Source organism: Pseudophryne corroboree, unplaced genomic scaffold (assembly GCF_028390025.1).
Source record: "Pseudophryne corroboree isolate aPseCor3 unplaced genomic scaffold, aPseCor3.hap2 scaffold_410, whole genome shotgun sequence".
NCBI classification, from domain to species: domain Eukaryota; kingdom Metazoa; phylum Chordata; class Amphibia; order Anura; family Myobatrachidae; genus Pseudophryne; species Pseudophryne corroboree.
Window position 1 is genome coordinate 247501 of NW_026970045.1, and position 17901 is coordinate 265401.

General features: G+C 39.5%; 46 non-coding genes across 46 annotated transcripts; all 46 read right to left on the minus strand.

Moving 5' to 3' along the window:
• Positions 1-134: 134 nt before the first annotated feature.
• Positions 135-250, minus strand: LOC135024603 (U5 spliceosomal RNA). The gene has a single exon (XR_010221417.1). It is a non-coding gene; the product is annotated as a U5 spliceosomal RNA (small nuclear RNA).
• Positions 251-524: 274 nt separating this feature from the next.
• Positions 525-639, minus strand: LOC135024558 (U5 spliceosomal RNA). Its single transcript, XR_010221377.1, has one exon. It is a non-coding gene; the product is annotated as a U5 spliceosomal RNA (small nuclear RNA).
• Positions 640-909: 270 nt separating this feature from the next.
• On the minus strand, positions 910-1025 carry LOC135024431 (U5 spliceosomal RNA). Its single transcript, XR_010221254.1, has one exon. It is a non-coding gene; the product is annotated as a U5 spliceosomal RNA (small nuclear RNA).
• Positions 1026-1299: 274 nt separating this feature from the next.
• LOC135025071 (U5 spliceosomal RNA) lies at positions 1300-1415 on the minus strand. Its single transcript, XR_010221877.1, has one exon. It is a non-coding gene; the product is annotated as a U5 spliceosomal RNA (small nuclear RNA).
• A 274-nt stretch (positions 1416-1689) lies between these two features.
• Positions 1690-1802, minus strand: LOC135024407 (U5 spliceosomal RNA). The gene has a single exon (XR_010221231.1). It is a non-coding gene; the product is annotated as a U5 spliceosomal RNA (small nuclear RNA).
• Positions 1803-2077: 275 nt separating this feature from the next.
• LOC135024554 (U5 spliceosomal RNA) lies at positions 2078-2193 on the minus strand. Its single transcript, XR_010221373.1, has one exon. It is a non-coding gene; the product is annotated as a U5 spliceosomal RNA (small nuclear RNA).
• Positions 2194-2467: 274 nt separating this feature from the next.
• LOC135024614 (U5 spliceosomal RNA) lies at positions 2468-2583 on the minus strand. The gene has a single exon (XR_010221428.1). It is a non-coding gene; the product is annotated as a U5 spliceosomal RNA (small nuclear RNA).
• A 274-nt stretch (positions 2584-2857) lies between these two features.
• LOC135024559 (U5 spliceosomal RNA) lies at positions 2858-2972 on the minus strand. The gene has a single exon (XR_010221378.1). It is a non-coding gene; the product is annotated as a U5 spliceosomal RNA (small nuclear RNA).
• A 282-nt stretch (positions 2973-3254) lies between these two features.
• On the minus strand, positions 3255-3370 carry LOC135024774 (U5 spliceosomal RNA). Its single transcript, XR_010221587.1, has one exon. It is a non-coding gene; the product is annotated as a U5 spliceosomal RNA (small nuclear RNA).
• Positions 3371-3640: 270 nt separating this feature from the next.
• Positions 3641-3756, minus strand: LOC135024672 (U5 spliceosomal RNA). The gene has a single exon (XR_010221485.1). It is a non-coding gene; the product is annotated as a U5 spliceosomal RNA (small nuclear RNA).
• A 274-nt stretch (positions 3757-4030) lies between these two features.
• Positions 4031-4146, minus strand: LOC135024989 (U5 spliceosomal RNA). The gene has a single exon (XR_010221796.1). It is a non-coding gene; the product is annotated as a U5 spliceosomal RNA (small nuclear RNA).
• Positions 4147-4420: 274 nt separating this feature from the next.
• On the minus strand, positions 4421-4536 carry LOC135024387 (U5 spliceosomal RNA). The gene has a single exon (XR_010221212.1). It is a non-coding gene; the product is annotated as a U5 spliceosomal RNA (small nuclear RNA).
• Positions 4537-4810: 274 nt separating this feature from the next.
• LOC135024408 (U5 spliceosomal RNA) lies at positions 4811-4923 on the minus strand. Its single transcript, XR_010221232.1, has one exon. It is a non-coding gene; the product is annotated as a U5 spliceosomal RNA (small nuclear RNA).
• Positions 4924-5197: 274 nt separating this feature from the next.
• LOC135025082 (U5 spliceosomal RNA) lies at positions 5198-5313 on the minus strand. Its single transcript, XR_010221888.1, has one exon. It is a non-coding gene; the product is annotated as a U5 spliceosomal RNA (small nuclear RNA).
• A 286-nt stretch (positions 5314-5599) lies between these two features.
• Positions 5600-5715, minus strand: LOC135024469 (U5 spliceosomal RNA). The gene has a single exon (XR_010221290.1). It is a non-coding gene; the product is annotated as a U5 spliceosomal RNA (small nuclear RNA).
• Positions 5716-5989: 274 nt separating this feature from the next.
• On the minus strand, positions 5990-6105 carry LOC135024647 (U5 spliceosomal RNA). Its single transcript, XR_010221461.1, has one exon. It is a non-coding gene; the product is annotated as a U5 spliceosomal RNA (small nuclear RNA).
• Positions 6106-6379: 274 nt separating this feature from the next.
• LOC135024388 (U5 spliceosomal RNA) lies at positions 6380-6495 on the minus strand. Its single transcript, XR_010221213.1, has one exon. It is a non-coding gene; the product is annotated as a U5 spliceosomal RNA (small nuclear RNA).
• A 274-nt stretch (positions 6496-6769) lies between these two features.
• Positions 6770-6882, minus strand: LOC135024409 (U5 spliceosomal RNA). Its single transcript, XR_010221233.1, has one exon. It is a non-coding gene; the product is annotated as a U5 spliceosomal RNA (small nuclear RNA).
• Positions 6883-7156: 274 nt separating this feature from the next.
• LOC135025083 (U5 spliceosomal RNA) lies at positions 7157-7272 on the minus strand. The gene has a single exon (XR_010221889.1). It is a non-coding gene; the product is annotated as a U5 spliceosomal RNA (small nuclear RNA).
• A 286-nt stretch (positions 7273-7558) lies between these two features.
• On the minus strand, positions 7559-7674 carry LOC135024470 (U5 spliceosomal RNA). Its single transcript, XR_010221291.1, has one exon. It is a non-coding gene; the product is annotated as a U5 spliceosomal RNA (small nuclear RNA).
• A 274-nt stretch (positions 7675-7948) lies between these two features.
• On the minus strand, positions 7949-8064 carry LOC135024649 (U5 spliceosomal RNA). Its single transcript, XR_010221463.1, has one exon. It is a non-coding gene; the product is annotated as a U5 spliceosomal RNA (small nuclear RNA).
• Positions 8065-8350: 286 nt separating this feature from the next.
• Positions 8351-8466, minus strand: LOC135024689 (U5 spliceosomal RNA). Its single transcript, XR_010221503.1, has one exon. It is a non-coding gene; the product is annotated as a U5 spliceosomal RNA (small nuclear RNA).
• A 270-nt stretch (positions 8467-8736) lies between these two features.
• LOC135024673 (U5 spliceosomal RNA) lies at positions 8737-8852 on the minus strand. Its single transcript, XR_010221486.1, has one exon. It is a non-coding gene; the product is annotated as a U5 spliceosomal RNA (small nuclear RNA).
• A 274-nt stretch (positions 8853-9126) lies between these two features.
• On the minus strand, positions 9127-9242 carry LOC135025003 (U5 spliceosomal RNA). The gene has a single exon (XR_010221810.1). It is a non-coding gene; the product is annotated as a U5 spliceosomal RNA (small nuclear RNA).
• A 286-nt stretch (positions 9243-9528) lies between these two features.
• On the minus strand, positions 9529-9644 carry LOC135024826 (U5 spliceosomal RNA). The gene has a single exon (XR_010221638.1). It is a non-coding gene; the product is annotated as a U5 spliceosomal RNA (small nuclear RNA).
• A 274-nt stretch (positions 9645-9918) lies between these two features.
• Positions 9919-10031, minus strand: LOC135024517 (U5 spliceosomal RNA). Its single transcript, XR_010221336.1, has one exon. It is a non-coding gene; the product is annotated as a U5 spliceosomal RNA (small nuclear RNA).
• A 274-nt stretch (positions 10032-10305) lies between these two features.
• LOC135024432 (U5 spliceosomal RNA) lies at positions 10306-10421 on the minus strand. The gene has a single exon (XR_010221255.1). It is a non-coding gene; the product is annotated as a U5 spliceosomal RNA (small nuclear RNA).
• Positions 10422-10707: 286 nt separating this feature from the next.
• On the minus strand, positions 10708-10823 carry LOC135024827 (U5 spliceosomal RNA). Its single transcript, XR_010221639.1, has one exon. It is a non-coding gene; the product is annotated as a U5 spliceosomal RNA (small nuclear RNA).
• A 274-nt stretch (positions 10824-11097) lies between these two features.
• Positions 11098-11210, minus strand: LOC135024855 (U5 spliceosomal RNA). The gene has a single exon (XR_010221666.1). It is a non-coding gene; the product is annotated as a U5 spliceosomal RNA (small nuclear RNA).
• Positions 11211-11484: 274 nt separating this feature from the next.
• On the minus strand, positions 11485-11600 carry LOC135025021 (U5 spliceosomal RNA). The gene has a single exon (XR_010221828.1). It is a non-coding gene; the product is annotated as a U5 spliceosomal RNA (small nuclear RNA).
• A 274-nt stretch (positions 11601-11874) lies between these two features.
• Positions 11875-11990, minus strand: LOC135024509 (U5 spliceosomal RNA). Its single transcript, XR_010221328.1, has one exon. It is a non-coding gene; the product is annotated as a U5 spliceosomal RNA (small nuclear RNA).
• Positions 11991-12276: 286 nt separating this feature from the next.
• Positions 12277-12392, minus strand: LOC135024775 (U5 spliceosomal RNA). Its single transcript, XR_010221588.1, has one exon. It is a non-coding gene; the product is annotated as a U5 spliceosomal RNA (small nuclear RNA).
• A 270-nt stretch (positions 12393-12662) lies between these two features.
• Positions 12663-12778, minus strand: LOC135024674 (U5 spliceosomal RNA). Its single transcript, XR_010221487.1, has one exon. It is a non-coding gene; the product is annotated as a U5 spliceosomal RNA (small nuclear RNA).
• A 274-nt stretch (positions 12779-13052) lies between these two features.
• On the minus strand, positions 13053-13168 carry LOC135024991 (U5 spliceosomal RNA). Its single transcript, XR_010221798.1, has one exon. It is a non-coding gene; the product is annotated as a U5 spliceosomal RNA (small nuclear RNA).
• A 286-nt stretch (positions 13169-13454) lies between these two features.
• LOC135024611 (U5 spliceosomal RNA) lies at positions 13455-13570 on the minus strand. The gene has a single exon (XR_010221425.1). It is a non-coding gene; the product is annotated as a U5 spliceosomal RNA (small nuclear RNA).
• Positions 13571-13844: 274 nt separating this feature from the next.
• On the minus strand, positions 13845-13960 carry LOC135024626 (U5 spliceosomal RNA). The gene has a single exon (XR_010221439.1). It is a non-coding gene; the product is annotated as a U5 spliceosomal RNA (small nuclear RNA).
• Positions 13961-14234: 274 nt separating this feature from the next.
• Positions 14235-14349, minus strand: LOC135024562 (U5 spliceosomal RNA). The gene has a single exon (XR_010221381.1). It is a non-coding gene; the product is annotated as a U5 spliceosomal RNA (small nuclear RNA).
• A 282-nt stretch (positions 14350-14631) lies between these two features.
• On the minus strand, positions 14632-14747 carry LOC135024776 (U5 spliceosomal RNA). The gene has a single exon (XR_010221589.1). It is a non-coding gene; the product is annotated as a U5 spliceosomal RNA (small nuclear RNA).
• A 270-nt stretch (positions 14748-15017) lies between these two features.
• On the minus strand, positions 15018-15133 carry LOC135024957 (U5 spliceosomal RNA). Its single transcript, XR_010221766.1, has one exon. It is a non-coding gene; the product is annotated as a U5 spliceosomal RNA (small nuclear RNA).
• A 274-nt stretch (positions 15134-15407) lies between these two features.
• Positions 15408-15523, minus strand: LOC135024945 (U5 spliceosomal RNA). The gene has a single exon (XR_010221755.1). It is a non-coding gene; the product is annotated as a U5 spliceosomal RNA (small nuclear RNA).
• Positions 15524-15809: 286 nt separating this feature from the next.
• LOC135024471 (U5 spliceosomal RNA) lies at positions 15810-15925 on the minus strand. The gene has a single exon (XR_010221292.1). It is a non-coding gene; the product is annotated as a U5 spliceosomal RNA (small nuclear RNA).
• Positions 15926-16199: 274 nt separating this feature from the next.
• Positions 16200-16315, minus strand: LOC135024650 (U5 spliceosomal RNA). The gene has a single exon (XR_010221464.1). It is a non-coding gene; the product is annotated as a U5 spliceosomal RNA (small nuclear RNA).
• Positions 16316-16601: 286 nt separating this feature from the next.
• LOC135024690 (U5 spliceosomal RNA) lies at positions 16602-16717 on the minus strand. Its single transcript, XR_010221504.1, has one exon. It is a non-coding gene; the product is annotated as a U5 spliceosomal RNA (small nuclear RNA).
• A 270-nt stretch (positions 16718-16987) lies between these two features.
• Positions 16988-17103, minus strand: LOC135024675 (U5 spliceosomal RNA). Its single transcript, XR_010221488.1, has one exon. It is a non-coding gene; the product is annotated as a U5 spliceosomal RNA (small nuclear RNA).
• Positions 17104-17377: 274 nt separating this feature from the next.
• Positions 17378-17493, minus strand: LOC135025004 (U5 spliceosomal RNA). The gene has a single exon (XR_010221811.1). It is a non-coding gene; the product is annotated as a U5 spliceosomal RNA (small nuclear RNA).
• A 286-nt stretch (positions 17494-17779) lies between these two features.
• LOC135024828 (U5 spliceosomal RNA) lies at positions 17780-17895 on the minus strand. The gene has a single exon (XR_010221640.1). It is a non-coding gene; the product is annotated as a U5 spliceosomal RNA (small nuclear RNA).
• Between the last annotated feature and the right edge of the window lie 6 nt (positions 17896-17901).

The following is a 17901-nucleotide window of genomic DNA, read 5'->3' on the forward strand; positions in this document are numbered from 1 at the left end:
GTGCTCCCTGATCTTTCAAGCAATTAGTATGGTCAAGTAAGTTCTGTTTGAAAAGAAACAGACATTTACTGTCATTTCTATGCAAATGAGCTTACATTAAAGCACACTTGTTCTATCTTTAAACCGATAAAAGAAACCCCAATAAGATGGGGCATGCAAAAATTGAGATAAAACTCAGTTTTGCTCCTCTCCACGGAAATCTTTAGTAAAAGGCGAAAGATTTGTTCGTTCTGAAGAGAAACCAGAGCATGACCAAGATTCCACCTGTCGCCTGAGTGCCATGCCAGCAGTCCTCATTCAGCTCAAAGTGAGCACCCAATTTGAAAGAAAGAAAGCAGATTTCTCACCTGGCTTCCCCTTGCTATAAGCATGGTTTGTACTCTTTTCCATGTGCTCCCTGATCTTTCAAGCAATTAGTATGGTCAAGAAAGTTCTGTTTGAAAAGAAACAGACATTTACTGTCATTTCTATGCAAATGAGCTTACATTAAAGCACACTCGTTCTATCTTTAAACCGATAAAAGAAACCCCAATAAGATGGGGCATGCAAAAATTGAGATAAAACTCAGTTTTGCTCCTCTCCACAGAATCTTTAATAAAAGGCGAAAGATTTGTTCATTCTGAAGAGAAACCAGAGCATGACCAAGATTCCACCTGTCGCCTGAGTGCCAAGCCAGCTGTCCTCATTCAGCTTAAAGTGAGCACCCAATTTGAAAGAAAGCAGATTTCTCACCAGGCTTCCCCTTGCTATAAGCATGGTTTGTACTCTTTTCCATGTGCTCCCTGATCTTTCAAGCAAGTAGCATGGTCAAGAAAGTTCTGTTTGAAAAGAAACAAACATTTGCTGTCATTTCTATGCAAATGAGCTTACATTAAAGCACACTCGTTCTATCTTTAAACCAATAAAAGAAACCTCAATAAGATGGGGCATGCAAAAATTGAGATAAAACTCAGTTTTGCTCTTCTCCACTGAAATCTTTAGTAAAAGGCGAAAGATTTATTCGTTCTGAAGAGAAACCAGAGCATGACCAAGATTCCACCTGTCGCCTGAGTGCCATGCCAGCAGTCCTCATTCAGCTCAAAGTTAGCACCCAATTTGAAAGAAAGAAAGCAGATTTCTCACCAGGCTTCCCCTTGCTATAAGCATGGTTTGTACTCTTTGCCATGTGCTCCCAGATCTTTCAAGCGATTAGTATGGTCAAGAAAGTTCTGTTTTAAAAGAAACAGACATTTACTGTCATTTCTATGCAAATGAGCTTACATTAAAGCACACTCGTTCTATCTTTAAACCGATAAAAGAAACCCCAATAAGATGGGACATGCAAAAATTTAGATAAAACTCAGTTTTGCTCTTCTCCACTGAAATCTTTAGTAAAAGGCGAAAGATTTATTCGTTCTGAAGAGAAACCAGAGCATGACCAAGATTCCACCTGTCGCCTGAGCGCCAAGCCAGCAGTCCTCATTCAGCTTAAAGTGAGCACCCAATTTGAAAGAAAGAAAGCAGATTTCTCACCAGGCTTCCCCTTGCTATAAGCATGGTTTGTACTCTTTTCCATGTGCTCCCTGATCTTTCAAGCAAGTAGCATGGTCAAGAAAGTTCTGTTTGAAAAGAAACAAACATTTGCTGTCATTTCTATGCAAATGAGCTTACATTAAAGCACACTCGTTCTATCTTTAAACCGATAAAAGAAACCCCAATAAGATGGGGCATGCAAAAATTGAGATACTCAGTTTTGCTCCTCTCCACGGAAATCTTTAGTAAAAGGCGAAATATTTATTCGTTCTGAAGAGAAACCAGAGCATGACCAAGATTCCACCTGTCACCTGAGAGCCATGCCAGCAGTCCTCATTCAGCTCAAAGTAAGCACCCAATTTGAAAGAAAGAAAGCAGATCTCTCACCAGGCTTCCCCTTGCTAATAGCATGGTTTGTACTCTTTTGCCATGTGCTCCCAGATCTTTCAAGCAATTAGTATGGTCAAGAAAGTTCTGTTTGAAAAGAAACAGACATTTACTGTCATTTCTATGCAAATGAGCTTACATTAAAGCACACTTGTTCTATCTTTAAACCGATAAAAGAAACCCCAATAAGATTGGGCATGCAAAAATTGAGATAAAACTCAGTTTTGCTCCTTTTCACGGAAATCTTTAGTAAAAGGTGAAAGATGTGTATGTTCTGAAGAGAAACCAGAGCATGACCTAGATTCCACCTGTCGCCTGAGTGCCATGCCAGCAGTCCTCATTCAGCTCAAAGTGAGCACCCAATTTGAAAGAAAGAAAGCAGATTTCTCACCTGGCTTCCCCTTGCTATAAGCATGGTTTGTACTCTTTTCCATGTGCTCCCTGATCTTTCAAGCAATTAGTATGGTCAAGTAAGTTCTGTTTGAAAAGAAACAGACATTTACTGTCATTTCTATGCAAATGAGCTTACATTAAAGCACACTTGTTCTATCTTTAAACCGATAAAAGAAACCCCAATAAGATGGGGCATGCAAAAATTGAGATAAAACTCAGTTTTGCTCCTCTCCACGGAAATCTTTAGTAAAAGGCGAAAGATTTGTTCGTTCTGAAGAGAAACCAGAGCATGACCAAGATTCCACCTGTCGCCTGAGTGCCATGCCAGCAGTCCTCATTCAGCTCAAAGTGAGCACCCAATTTGAAAGAAAGAAAGCAGATTTCTCACCTGGCTTCCCCTTGCTATAAGCATGGTTTGTACTCTTTTCCATGTGCTCCCTGATCTTTCAAGCAATTAGTATGGTCAAGAAAGTTCTGTTTGAAAAGAAACAGACATTTACTGTCATTTCTATGCAAATGAGCTTACATTAAAGCACACTCGTTCTATCTTTAAACCGATAAAAGAAACCCCAATAAGATGGGGCATGCAAAAATTGAGATAAAACTCAGTTTTGCTCCTCTCCACAGAATCTTTAATAAAAGGCGAAAGATTTGTTCATTCTGAAGAGAAACCAGAGCATGACCAAGATTCCACCTGTCGCCTGAGTGCCAAGCCAGCTGTCCTCATTCAGCTTAAAGTGAGCACCCAATTTGAAAGAAAGCAGATTTCTAACCAGGCTTCCCCTTGCTATAAGCATGGTTTGTACTCTATTCCATGAGCTCCCAGATCTTTCAAGTAATTAGTATGGTCAAGAAAGTTCTGTTTGAAAAGAAACAGGAATTTACTGTCATTGTTATGCAAATAAACTTACATTAAAGCTACCAAGAAAGCACACTCATTCTGTCTTTAAACTGATAAAAGAAACCCCAATAATATGGGGTATGCAAAAATTGAGATAAAACTCAGTTTTGCTCCTCTCCACGGAAATCTTTAGTAAAAGGCGAAAGATTTATTCATTAAGAAGAGAAACCAAAGCATGACCAAGATTCCTCCTGTCGCCTGAGTGCCAAGCCAGCAGTCCTCATTCAGCTCAAAGTGAGCGCCCAATTTGAAAGAAAGCAGATTTCTCACCTGGCTTCCCCTTGCTATAAGCATAGTTTGTACTGTTTTCCATGTGCTCCCAGATCTTTCAAGCAAGTAGCATGGTCAAGAAAGTTCTGTTTGAAAAGAAACAAACATTTGCTGTCATTTCTATGCAAATGAGCTTACATTAAAGCACACTCGTTCTATCTTTAAACCAATAAAAGAAACCTCAATAAGATGGGGCATGCAAAAATTGAGATAAAACTCAGTTTTGCTCCTCTCCACGGAAATCTTTAGTAAAAGGCGAAAGATTTGTTCGTTCTGAAGAGAAACCAGAGCATGACCAAGATTCCACCTGTCGCCTGAGTGCCATGCCAGCAGTCCTCATTCAGCTCAAAGTTAGCACCCAATTTGAAAGAAAGAAAGCAGATTTCTCACCAGGCTTCCCCTTGCTATAAGCATGGTTTGTACTCTTTGCCATGTGCTCCCAGATCTTTCAAGCAAGTAGCATGGTCAAGAAAGTTCTGTTTGAAAAGAAACAAACATTTGCTGTCATTTCTATGCAAATGAGCTTACATTAAAGCACACTCGTTCTATCTTTAAACCGATAAAAGAAACCCCAATAAGATGGGGCATGCAAAAATTGAGATAAAACTCAGTTTTGCTCTTCTCCACTGAAATCTTTAGTAAAAGGCGAAAGATTTATTCGTTCTGAAGAGAAACCAGAGCATGACCAAGATTCCACCTGTCGCCTGAGCGCCAAGCCAGCAGTCCTCATTCAGCTTAAAGTGAGCACCCAATTTGAAAGAAAGAAAGCAGATTTCTCACCAGGCTTCCCCTTGCTATAAGCATGGTTTGTACTCTTTTCCATGTGCTCCCTGATCTTTCAAGCAAGTAGCATGGTCAAGAAAGTTCTGTTTGAAAAGAAACAAACATTTGCTGTCATTTCTATGCAAATGAGCTTACATTAAAGCACACTCGTTCTATCTTTAAACCGATAAAAGAAACCCCAATAAGATGGGGCATGCAAAAATAGAGATAAAACTCAGTTTTGCTCTTCTCCACTGAAATCTTTAGTAAAAGGCGAAAGATTTATTCGTTCTGAAGAGAAACCAGAGCATGACCAAGATTCCACCTGTCGCCTGAGCGCCAAGCCAGTAGTCCTCATTCAGCTTAAAGTGAGCACCCAATTTGAAAGAAAGAAAGCAGATTTCTCACCAGGCTTCCCCTTGCTATAAGCATGGTTTGTACTCTTTGCCATGTGCTCCCAGATCTTTCAAGCGATTAGTATGGTCAAGAAAGTTCTGTTTTAAAAGAAACAGACATTTACTGTCATTTCTATGCAAATGAGCTTACATTAAAGCACACTCGTTCTATCTTTAAACCGATAAAAGAAACCCCAATAAGATGGGGCATGCAAAAATTGAGATACTCAGTTTTGCTCCTCTCCACGGAAATCTTTAGTAAAAGGCGAAATATTTATTCGTTCTGAAGAGAAACCAGAGCATGACCAAGATTCCACCTGTTGCCTGAGTGCCAAGCCAGCAGTCCTCATTCAGCTTAAAGTGAGCACCCAATTTGAAAGAAAGAAAGCAGATTTCTCACCTGGCTTCCCCTTGCTATAAGCATGGTTTGTACTCTTTTCCATGTGCTCCCTGATCTTTCAAGCAAGTAGCATGGTCAAGAAAGTTCTGTTTTAAAAGAAACAGACATTTACTGTAATTTCTATGCAAATGAGCTTACATTAAAGCACACTCGTTCTATCTTTAAACCGATAAAAGAAACCCCAATAAGATGGGGCATGCAAAAATTGAGATAAAACTCAGTTTTGCTCCTCTCCACAGAAATCTTTAATAAAAGGCAAAAGATTTGTTTGTTCTGAAGAGAAACCAGAGCATGACCAAGATTCCACCTGTCACCTGAGTGCCATGCCAGCAGTCCTCATTCAGCTCAAAGTGAGCACCCAATTTGAAAGAAAGAAAGCAGATTTCTCACCTGGCTTCCACTTCCTATAAGCATGGTTTGTACTCTATTCCATGTGCTCCCAGATCTTTCAAGTAATTAGTATGGTCAAGAAAGTTCTGTTTGAAAAGAAACAGGAATTTACTGTCATTGTTATGCAAATAAACTTACATTAAAGCTACCAAGAAAGCACACTCATTCTGTCTTTAAACTGATAAAAGAAACCCCAATAATATGGGGTATGCAAAAATTGAGATAAAACTCAGTTTTGCTCCTCTCCACAGAAATCTTTAATAAAAGGCGAAAGATTTGCTAGTTCTGAAGAGAAACCAGAGCATGACCAAGATTCCACCTGTTGCCTGAGTGCCAAGCCAGCAGTCCTCATTCAGCTTAAAGTGAGCACCCAATTTGAAAGAAAGAAAGCAGATTTCTCACCAGGCTTCCCCTTGCTATAAGCATGGTTTGTACTCTTTTCCATGTGCTCCCAGATCTTTCAAGCAATTAGTATGTTCAAGAAAGTTCTGTTTGAAAATAAACAGACATTTACTGTCATTTCTATGCAAATGAGCTTACATTAAAGCACACTCGTTCCATCTTTAAACCGATAAAATAAAACCCAATAAGATGGGGCATGCAAAAATTGAGATAAAACTCAGTTTTGCTCCTCTCCACGGAAATCTTTAGTAAAAGGCGAAAGATTTGTTCGTTCTGAAGAGAAACCAGAGCATGACCAAGATTCCACCTGTCGCCTGAGTGCCATGCCAGCAGTCCTCATTCAGCTCAAAGTGAGCACCCAATTTGAAAGAAAGAAAGCAGATTTCTCACCAGGCTTCCCCTTGCTATAAGCATGGTTTGTACTCTTTGCCATGTGCTTCCAGATCTTTCAAGCAAGTAGCATGGTCAAGAAAGTTCTGTTTGAAAAGAAACAAACATTTGCTGTCATTTCTATGCAAATGAGCTTACATTAAAGCACACTCGTTCTATCTTTAAACCGATAAAAGAAACCCCAATAAGATGGGGCATGCAAAAATAGAGATAAAACTCAGTTTTGCTCTTCTCCACTGAAATCTTTAGTAAAAGGCGAAAGATTTATTCGTTCTGAAGAGAAACCAGAGCATGACCAAGATTCCACCTGTCGCCTGAGCGCCAAGCCAGTAGTCCTCATTCAGCTTAAAGTGAGCACCCAATTTGAAAGAAAGAAAGCAGATTTCTCACCAGGCTTCCCCTTGCTATAAGCATGGTTTGTACTCTTTGCCATGTGCTCCCAGATCTTTCAAGCGATTAGTATGGTCAAGAAAGTTCTGTTTTAAAAGAAACAGACATTTACTGTCATTTCTATGCAAATGAGCTTACATTAAAGCACACTCGTTCTATCTTTAAACCGATAAAAGAAACCCCAATAAGATGGGGCATGCAAAAATTGAGATACTCAGTTTTGCTCCTCTCCACGGAAATCTTTAGTAAAAGGCGAAATATTTATTCGTTCTGAAGAGAAACCAGAGCATGACCAAGATTCCACCTGTTGCCTGAGTGCCAAGCCAGCAGTCCTCATTCAGCTTAAAGTGAGCACCCAATTTGAAAGAAAGAAAGCAGATTTCTCACCTGGCTTCCCCTTGCTATAAGCATGGTTTGTACTCTTTTCCATGTGCTCCCTGATCTTTCAAGCAAGTAGCATGGTCAAGAAAGTTCTGTTTTAAAAGAAACAGACATTTACTGTAATTTCTATGCAAATGAGCTTACATTAAAGCACACTCGTTCTATCTTTAAACCGATAAAAGAAACCCCAATAAGATGGGGCATGCAAAAATTGAGATAAAACTCAGTTTTGCTCCTCTCCACAGAAATCTTTAATAAAAGGCAAAAGATTTGTTTGTTCTGAAGAGAAACCAGAGCATGACCAAGATTCCACCTGTCACCTGAGTGCCATGCCAGCAGTCCTCATTCAGCTCAAAGTGAGCACCCAATTTGAAAGAAAGAAAGCAGATTTCTCACCTGGCTTCCACTTCCTATAAGCATGGTTTGTACTCTATTCCATGTGCTCCCAGATCTTTCAAGTAATTAGTATGGTCAAGAAAGTTCTGTTTGAAAAGAAACAGGAATTTACTGTCATTGTTATGCAAATAAACTTACATTAAAGCTACCAAGAAAGCACACTCATTCTGTCTTTAAACTGATAAAAGAAACCCCAATAATATGGGGTATGCAAAAATTGAGATAAAACTCAGTTTTGCTCCTCTCCACAGAAATCTTTAATAAAAGGCGAAAGATTTGCTAGTTCTGAAGAGAAACCAGAGCATGACCAAGATTCCACCTGTTGCCTGAGTGCCAAGCCAGCAGTCCTCATTCAGCTTAAAGTGAGCACCCAATTTGAAAGAAAGAAAGCAGATTTCTCACCAGGCTTCCCCTTGCTATAAGCATGGTTTGTACTCTTTTCCATGTGCTCCCAGATCTTTCAAGCAATTAGTATGTTCAAGAAAGTTCTGTTTGAAAATAAACAGACATTTACTGTCATTTCTATGCAAATGAGCTTACATTAAAGCACACTCGTTCCATCTTTAAACCGATAAAATAAAACCCAATAAGATGGGGCATGCAAAAATTGAGATAAAACTCAGTTTTGCTCCTCTCCACGGAAATCTTTAGTAAAAGGCGAAAGATTTGTTCGTTCTGAAGAGAAACCAGAGCATGACCAAGATTCCACCTGTCGCCTGAGTGCCATGCCAGCAGTCCTCATTCAGCTCAAAGTGAGCACCCAATTTGAAAGAAAGAAAGCAGATTTCTCACCAGGCTTCCCCTTGCTATAAGCATGGTTTGTACTCTTTGCCATGTGCTTCCAGATCTTTCAAGCAATTAGTATGGTCAAGAAAGTTCTTTTTGAAAAGAAACAGGCATTTACTGTCATTGTTATGCAAATAAACTTACATTAAAGCTACCAAGAAAGCACACTCGTTCTATCTTTAAACTGATAAAAGAAACCCCAATAATATGGGGCATGCAAAAATTGCGATAAAACTCAATTTTGCTCCTCTCCACGGAAATCTTTAGTAAAAGGCGAAAGATTTATTCGTTAAGAAGAGAAACCAGAGCATGACCAAGATTCCTCCGGTCGCCTGAGTGCCAAGCCAGCAGTCCTCATTCAGCTCAAAGTGAGCGCCCAATTTGAAAGAAAGCAGATTTCTCACCTGGCTTCCCCTTGCTATAAGCATGGTTTGTACTGTTTTCCATGTGCTCCCAGATCTTTCAAGCAAGTAGCATGGTCAAGAAAGTTCTGTTTGAAAATAAACAAACATTTGCTGTCATTTCTATGCAAATGAGCTTACATTAAAGCACACTCGTTCTATCTTTAAACCAATAAAAGAAACCTCAATAAGATGGGGCATGCAAAAATTGAGATAAAACTCAGTTTTGCTCCTCTCCACGGAAATCTTTAGTAAAAGGCGAAAGATTTGTTCGTTCTGAAGAGAAACCAGAGCATGACCAAGATTCCACCTGTCGCCTGAGTGCCATGCCAGCAGTCCTCATTCAGCTCAAAGTTAGCACCCAATTTGAAAGAAAGAAAGCAGATTTCTCACCAGGCTTCCCCTTGCTATAAGCATGGTTTGTACTCTTTGCCATGTGCTCCCAGATCTTTCAAGCGATTAGTATGGTCAAGAAAGTTCTGTTTTAAAAGAAACAGACATTTACTGTCATTTCTATGCAAATGAGCTTACATTAAAGCACACTCGTTCTATCTTTAAACCGATAAAAGAAACCCCAATAAGATGGGGCATGCAAAAATTTAGATAAAACTCAGTTTTGCTCTTCTCCACTGAAATCTTTAGTAAAAGGCGAAAGATTTATTCGTTCTGAAGAGAAACCAGAGCATGACCAAGATTCCACCTGTCGCCTGAGCGCCAAGCCAGCAGTCCTCATTTAGCTTAAAGTGAGCACCCAATTTGAAAGAAAGAAAGCAGATTTCTCACCAGGCTTCCCCTTGCTATAAGCATGGTTTGTACTCTTTTCCATGTGCTCCCAGATCTTTCAAGCAATTAGTATGGTCAAGAAAGTTCTTTTTGAAAAGAAACAGGCATTTACTGTCATTGTTATGCAAATAAACTTACATTAAAGCTACCAAGAAAGCACACTTGTTCTGTCTTTAAACTGATAAAAGAAACCCCAGTAATATAGGGCATGCAAAAATTGAGATAAAACTCAGTTTTGCTCCTCTCCACGGAAATCTTTAATAAAAGGCGAAAGATTTGTTCGTTCTGAAGAGAAACCAGAGCATGACCAAGATGCCTCCTGTCGCCTGAGTGCCATGCCAGCAGTCCTCATTCAGCTTAAAGTGAGCACCCAATTTGAAAGAAAGAAAGCAGATTTCTCACCAGGCTTCCCCTTGCTATAAGCATGGTTTGTACTCTTTTCCATGTGCTCCCTGATCTTTCAAGCAAGTAGCATGGTCAAGAAAGTTCTGTTTGAAAAGAAACAAACATTTGCTGTCATTTCTATGCAAATGAGCTTACATTAAAGCACACTCGTTCTATCTTTGCACCGATAAAAGAAACCCCAATAAGATGGGGCATGCAAAAATTGAGATACTCAGTTTTGCTCCTCTCCACGGAAATCTTTAGTAAAAGGCGAAATATTAATTCGTTCTGAAGAGAAACCAGAGCATGACCAAGATTCCACCTGTTGCCTGAGTGCCAAGCCAGCAGTCCTCATTCAGCTTAAAGTGAGCACCCAATTTGAAAGAAAGAAAGCAGATTTCTCACCAGGCTTCCCCTTGCTATAAGCATGGTTTGTACTCTTTTCCATGTGCTCCCTGATCTTTCAAGCAAGTAGCATGGTCAAGAAAGTTCTGTTTGAAAAGAAACAAACATTTGCTGTCATTTCTATGCAAATGAGCTTACATTAAAGCACACTCTTTCTATCTTTAAACCAATAAAAGAAACCTCAATAAGATGGGGCATGCAAAAATTGAGATAAAACTCAGTTTTGCTCTTCTCCACTGAAATCTTTAGTAAAAGGCGAAAGATTTATTCGTTCTGAAGAGAAACCAGAGCATGACCAAGATTCCACCTGTCGCCTGAGCGCCAAGCCAGCAGTCCTCATTCAGCTTAAAGTGAGCACCCAATTTGAAAGAAAGAAAGCAGATTTCTCACCAGGCTTCCCCTTGCTATAAGCATGGTTTGTACTCTTTTCCATGTGCTCCCAGATCTTTCAAGCAATTAGTATGGTCAAGAAAGTTCTTTTTGAAAAGAAACAGGCATTTACTGTCATTGTTATGCAAATAAACTTACATTAAAGCTACCAAGAAAGCACACTCGTTCTGTCTTTAAATTGATAAAAGAAACCCCAGTAATATAGGGCATGCAAAAATTGAGATAAAACTCAGTTTTGCTCCTCTCCACGGAAATCTTTAATAAAAGGCGAAAGATTTGTTCGTTCTGAAGAGAAACCAGAGCATGACCAAAATTCCTCCTGTCGCCTGAGTGCCATGCCAGCAGTCCTCATTCAGCTTAAAGTGAGCACCCAATTTGAAAGAAAGAAAGCAGATTTCTCACCAGGCTTCCCCTTGCTATAAGCATGGTTTGTACTCTTTTCCATGTGCTCCCTGATCTTTCAAGCAAGTAGCATGGTCAAGAAAGTTCTGTTTGAAAAGAAACAAACATTTGCTGTCATTTCTATGCAAATGAGCTTACATTAAAGCACACTCGTTCTATCTTTAAACCGATAAAAGAAACCCCAATAAGATGGGGCATGCAAAAATTGAGATACTCAGTTTTGCTCCTCTCCACGGAAATCTTTAGTAAAAGGCGAAAGATTTATTCGTTCTGAAGAGAAACCAGAGCATGACCAAGATTCCACCTGTCACCTGAGAGCCATGCCAGCAGTCCTCATTCAGCTCAAAGTAAGCACCCAATTTGAAAGAAAGAAAGCAGATCTCTCACCAGGCTTCCCCTTGCTATAAGCATGGTTTGTACTCTTTGCCATGTGCTCCCAGATCTTTCAAGCAATTAGTATGGTCAAGAAAGTTCTGTTTGAAAAGAAACAGACATTTACTGTCATTTCTATGCAAATGAGCTTACATTAAAGCACACTTGTTCTATCTTTAAACCGATAAAAGAAACCCCAATAAGATTGGGCATGCAAAAATTGAGATAAAACTCAGTTTTGCTCCTTTTCACGGAAATCTTTAGTAAAAGGCGAAAGATTTGTATGTTCTGAAGAGAAACCAGAGCATGACCTAGATTCCACCTGTCGCCTGAGTGCCATGCCAGCAGTCCTCATTCAGCTCAAAGTGAGCACCCAATTTGAAAGAAAGAAAGCAGATTTCTCACCTGGCTTCCCCTTGCTATAAGCATGGTTTGTACTCTTTTCCATGTGCTCCCTGATCTTTCAAGCAATTAGTATGGTCAAGTAAGTTCTGTTTGAAAAGAAACAGACATTTACTGTCATTTCTATGCAAATGAGCTTACATTAAAGCACACTTGTTCTATCTTTAAACCGATAAAAGAAACCCCAATAAGATGGGGCATGCAAAAATTGAGATAAAACTCAGTTTTGCTCCTCTCCACGGAAATCTTTAGTAAAAGGCGAAAGATTTGTTCATTCTGAAGAGAAACCAGAGCATGACCAAGATTCCAACTGTCGCCTGAGTGCCAAGCCAGCTGTCCTCATTCAGCTTAAAGTGAGCACCCAATTTGAAAGAAAGAAAGCAGATTTCTCACCTGGCTTCCCCTTGCTATAAGCATGGTTTGTACTCTTTTCCATGTGCTCCCTGATCTTTCAAGCAATTAGTATGGTCAAGAAAGTTCTGTTTGAAAAGAAACAGGAATTTACTGTCATTGTTATGCAAATAAACTTACATTAAAGCTACCAAGAAAGCACACTCATTCTGTCTTTAAACTGATAAAAGAAACCCCAATAATATGGGGTATGCAAAAATTGAGATAAAACTCAGTTTTGCTCCTCTCCACGGAAATCTTTAGTAAAAGGCGAAAGATTTATTCATTAAGAAGAGAAACCAAAGCATGACCAAGATTCCTCCTGTCGCCTGAGTGCCAAGCCAGCAGTCCTCATTCAGCTCAAAGTGAGCGCCCAATTTGAAAGAAAGCAGATTTCTCACCTGGCTTCCCCTTGCTATAAGCATAGTTTGTACTGTTTTCCATGTGCTCCCAGATCTTTCAAGCAAGTAGCATGGTCAAGAAAGTTCTGTTTGAAAAGAAACAAACATTTGCTGTCATTTCTATGCAAATGAGCTTACATTAAAGCACACTCGTTCTATCTTTAAACCAATAAAAGAAACCTCAATAAGATGGGGCATGCAAAAATTGAGATAAAACTCAGTTTTGCTCCTCTCCACGGAAATCTTTAGTAAAAGGCGAAAGATTTGTTCGTTCTGAAGAGAAACCAGAGCATGACCAAGATTCCACCTGTCGCCTGAGCGCCAAGCCAGCAGTCCTCATTCAGCTTAAAGTGAGCACCCAATTTGAAAGAAAGAAAGCAGATTTCTCACCAGGCTTCCCCTTGCTATAAGCATGGTTTGTACTCTTTGCCATGTGCTCCCAGATCTTTCAAGCGATTAGTATGGTCAAGAAAGTTCTGTTTTAAAAGAAACAGACATTTACTGTCATTTCTATGCAAATGAGCTTACATTAAAGCACACTCGTTCTATCTTTAAACCGATAAAAGAAACCCCAATAAGATGGGGCATGCAAAAATTGAGATAAAACTCAGTTTTGCTCTTCTCCACTGAAATCTTTAGTAAAAGGCGAAAGATTTATTCGTTCTGAAGAGAAACCAGAGCATGACCAAGATTCCACCTGTCGCCTGAGCGCCAAGCCAGCAGTCCTCATTCAGCTTAAAGTGAGCACCCAATTTGAAAGAAAGAAAGCAGATTTCTCACCAGGCTTCCCCTTGCTATAAGCATGGTTTGTACTCTTTTCCATGTGCTCCCAGATCTTTCAAGCAATTAGTATGGTCAAGAAAGTTCTTTTTGAAAAGAAACAGGCATTTACTGTCATTGTTATGCAAATAAACTTACATTAAAGCTACCAAGAAAGCACACTCGTTCTGTCTTTAAACTGATAAAAGAAACCCCAGTAATATAGGGCATGCAAAAATTGAGATAAAACTCAGTTTTGCTCCTCTCCACGGAAATCTTTAGTAAAAGGCGAAAGATTTGTTCGTTCTGAAGAGAAACCAGAGCATGACCAAAATTCCTCCTGTCGCCTGAGTGCCATGCCAGCAGTCCTCATTCAGCTCAAAGTGAGCACCCAATTTGAAAGAAAGAAAGCAGATTTCTCACCTGGCTTCCCCTTGCTATAAGCATGGTTTGTACTCTTTTCCATGTGCTCCCTGATCTTTCAAGCAATTAGTATGGTCAAGTAAGTTCTGTTTGAAAAGAAACAGACATTTACTGTCATTTCTATGCAAATGAGCTTACATTAAAGCACACTTGTTCTATCCTTAAACCGATAAAAGAAACCCCAATAAGATGGGGCATGCAAAAATTGAGATAAAACTCAGTTTTGCTCCTCTCCACGGAAATCTTTAGTAAAAGGCGAAAGATTTGTTCGTTCTGAAGAGAAACCAGAGCATGACCAAGATTCCAACTGTCGCCTGAGTGCCATGCCAGCAGTCCTCATTCAGCTCAAAGTGAGCACCCAATTTGAAAGAAAGAAAGCAGATTTCTCACCTGGCTTCCCCTTGCTATAAGCATGGTTTGTACTCTTTTCCATGTGCTCCCTGATCTTTCAAGCAATTAGTATGGTCAAGAAAGTTCTGTTTGAAAAGAAACAGACATTTACTGTCATTTCTATGCAAATGAGCTTACATTAAAGCACACTCGTTCTATCTTTAAACCGATAAAAGAAACCCCAATAAGATGGGGCATGCAAAAATTGAGATAAAACTCAGTTTTGCTCCTCTCCATGGAATCTTTAATAAAAGGCGAAAGATTTGTTCATTCTGAAGAGAAACCAGAGCATGACCAAGATTCCACCTGTCGCCTGAGTGCCAAGCCAGCTGTCCTCATTCAGCTTAAAGTGAGCACCCAATTTGAAAGAAAGCAGATTTCTAACCAGGCTTCCCCTTGCTATAAGCATGGTTTGTACTCTATTCCATGAGCTCCCAGATCTTTCAAGTAATTAGTATGGTCAAGAAAGTTCTGTTTGAAAAGAAACAGGAATTTACTGTCATTGTTATGCAAATAAACTTACATTAAAGCTACCAAGAAAGCACACTCATTCTGTCTTTAAACTGATAAAAGAAACCCCAATAATATGGGGTATGCAAAAATTGAGATAAAACTCAGTTTTGCTCCTCTCCACGGAAATCTTTAGTAAAAGGCGAAAGATTTATTCATTAAGAAGAGAAACCAAAGCATGACCAAGATTCCTCCTGTCGCCTGAGTGCCAAGCCAGCAGTCCTCATTCAGCTCAAAGTGAGCGCCCAATTTGAAAGAAAGCAGATTTCTCACCTGGCTTCCCCTTGCTATAAGCATAGTTTGTACTGTTTTCCATGTGCTCCCAGATCTTTCAAGCAAGTAGCATGGTCAAGAAAGTTCTGTTTGAAAAGAAACAAACATTTGCTGTCATTTCTATGCAAATGAGCTTACATTAAAGCACACTCGTTCTATCTTTAAACCAATAAAAGAAACCTCAATAAGATGGGGCATGCAAAAATTGAGATAAAACTCAGTTTTGCTCCTCTCCACGGAAATCTTTAGTAAAAGGCGAAATATTTATTCGTTCTGAAGAGAAACCAGAGCATGACCAAGATTCCACCTGTTGCCTGAGTGCCAAGCCAGCAGTCCTCATTCAGCTTAAAGTGAGCACCCAATTTGAAAGAAAGAAAGCAGATTTCTCACCTGGCTTCCCCTTGCTATAAGCATGGTTTGTACTCTTTTCCATGTGCTCCCTGATCTTTCAAGCAAGTAGCATGGTCAAGAAAGTTCTGTTTTAAAAGAAACAGACATTTACTGTAATTTCTATGCAAATGAGCTTACATTAAAGCACACTCGTTCTATCTTTAAACCGATAAAAGAAACCCCAATAAGATGGGGCATGCAAAAATTGAGATAAAACTCAGTTTTGCTCCTCTCCACAGAAATCTTTAATAAAAGGCGAAAGATTTATTCGTTCTGAAGAGAAACCAGAGCATGACCAAGATTCCACCTGTCACCTGAGTGCCATGCCAGCAGTCCTCATTCAGCTCAAAGTGAGCACCCAATTTGAAAGAAAGAAAGCAGATTTCTCACCTGGCTTCCACTTCCTATAAGCATGGTTTGTACTCTATTCCATGTGCTCCCAGATCTTTCAAGTAATTAGTATGGTCAAGAAAGTTCTGTTTGAAAAGAAACAGGAATTTACTGTCATTGTTATGCAAATAAACTTACATTAAAGCTACCAAGAAAGCACACTCATTCTGTCTTTAAACTGATAAAAGAAACCCCAATAATATGGGGTATGCAAAAATTGAGATAAAACTCAGTTTTGCTCCTCTCCACAGAAATCTTTAATAAAAGGCGAAAGATTTGCTAGTTCTGAAGAGAAACCAGAGCATGACCAAGATTCCACCTGTTGCCTGAGTGCCAAGCCAGCAGTCCTCATTCAGCTTAAAGTGAGCACCCAATTTGAAAGAAAGAAAGCAGATTTCTCACCAGGCTTCCCCTTGCTATAAGCATGGTTTGTACTCTTTTCCATGTGCTCCCAGATCTTTCAAGCAATTAGTATGTTCAAGAAAGTTCTGTTTGAAAATAAACAGACATTTACTGTCATTTCTATGCAAATGAGCTTACATTAAAGCACACTCGTTCCATCTTTAAACCGATAAAATAAAACCCAATAAGATGGGGCATGCAAAAATTGAGATAAAACTCAGTTTTGCTCCTCTCCACGGAAATCTTTAGTAAAAGGCGAAAGATTTGTTCGTTCTGAAGAGAAACCAGAGCATGACCAAGATTCCACCTGTCGCCTGAGTGCCATGCCAGCAGTCCTCATTCAGCTCAAAGTGAGCACCCAATTTGAAAGAAAGAAAGCAGATTTCTCACCAGGCTTCCCCTTGCTATAAGCATGGTTTGTACTCTTTGCCATGTGCTTCCAGATCTTTCAAGCAATTAGTATGGTCAAGAAAATTCTTTTTGAAAAGAAACAGGCATTTACTGTCATTGTTATGCAAATAAACTTACATTAAAGCTACCAAGAAAGCACACTCGTTCTATCTTTAAACTGATAAAAGAAACCCCAATAATATGGGGCATGCAAAAATTGCGATAAAACTCAATTTTGCTCCTCTCCACGGAAATCTTTAGTAAAAGGCGAAAGATTTATTCGTTAAGAAGAGAAACCAGAGCATGACCAAGATTCCTCCGGTCGCCTGAGTGCCAAGCCAGCAGTCCTCATTCAGCTCAAAGTGAGCGCCCAATTTGAAAGAAAGCAGATTTCTCACCTGGCTTCCCCTTGCTATAAGCATGGTTTGTACTGTTTTCCATGTGCTCCCAGATCTTTCAAGCAAGTAGCATGGTCAAGAAAGTTCTGTTTGAAAATAAACAAACATTTGCTGTCATTTCTATGCAAATGAGCTTACATTAAAGCACACTCGTTCTATCTTTAAACCAATAAAAGAAACCTCAATAAGATGGGGCATGCAAAAATTGAGATAAAACTCAGTTTTGCTCCTCTCCACGGAAATCTTTAGTAAAAGGCGAAAGATTTGTTCGTTCTGAAGAGAAACCAGAGCATGACCAAGATTCCACCTGTCGCCTGAGTGCCATGCCAGCAGTCCTCATTCAGCTCAAAGTTAGCACCCAATTTGAAAGAAAGAAAGCAGATTTCTCACCAGGCTTCCCCTTGCTATAAGCATGGTTTGTACTCTTTGCCATGTGCTCCCAGATCTTTCAAGCGATTAGTATGGTCAAGAAAGTTCTGTTTTAAAAGAAACAGACATTTACTGTCATTTCTATGCAAATGAGCTTACATTAAAGCACACTCGTTCTATCTTTAAACCGATAAAAGAAACCCCAATAAGATGGGGCATGCAAAAATTTAGATAAAACTCAGTTTTGCTCTTCTCCACTGAAATCTTTAGTAAAAGGCGAAAGATTTATTCGTTCTGAAGAGAAACCAGAGCATGACCAAGATTCCACCTGTCGCCTGAGCGCCAAGCCAGCAGTCCTCATTTAGCTTAAAGTGAGCACCCAATTTGAAAGAAAGAAAGCAGATTTCTCACCAGGCTTCCCCTTGCTATAAGCATGGTTTGTACTCTTTTCCATGTGCTCCCAGATCTTTCAAGCAATTAGTATGGTCAAGAAAGTTCTTTTTGAAAAGAAACAGGCATTTACTGTCATTGTTATGCAAATAAACTTACATTAAAGCTACCAAGAAAGCACACTTGTTCTGTCTTTAAACTGATAAAAGAAACCCCAGTAATATAGGGCATGCAAAAATTGAGATAAAACTCAGTTTTGCTCCTCTCCACGGAAATCTTTAATAAAAGGCGAAAGATTTGTTCGTTCTGAAGAGAAACCAGAGCATGACCAA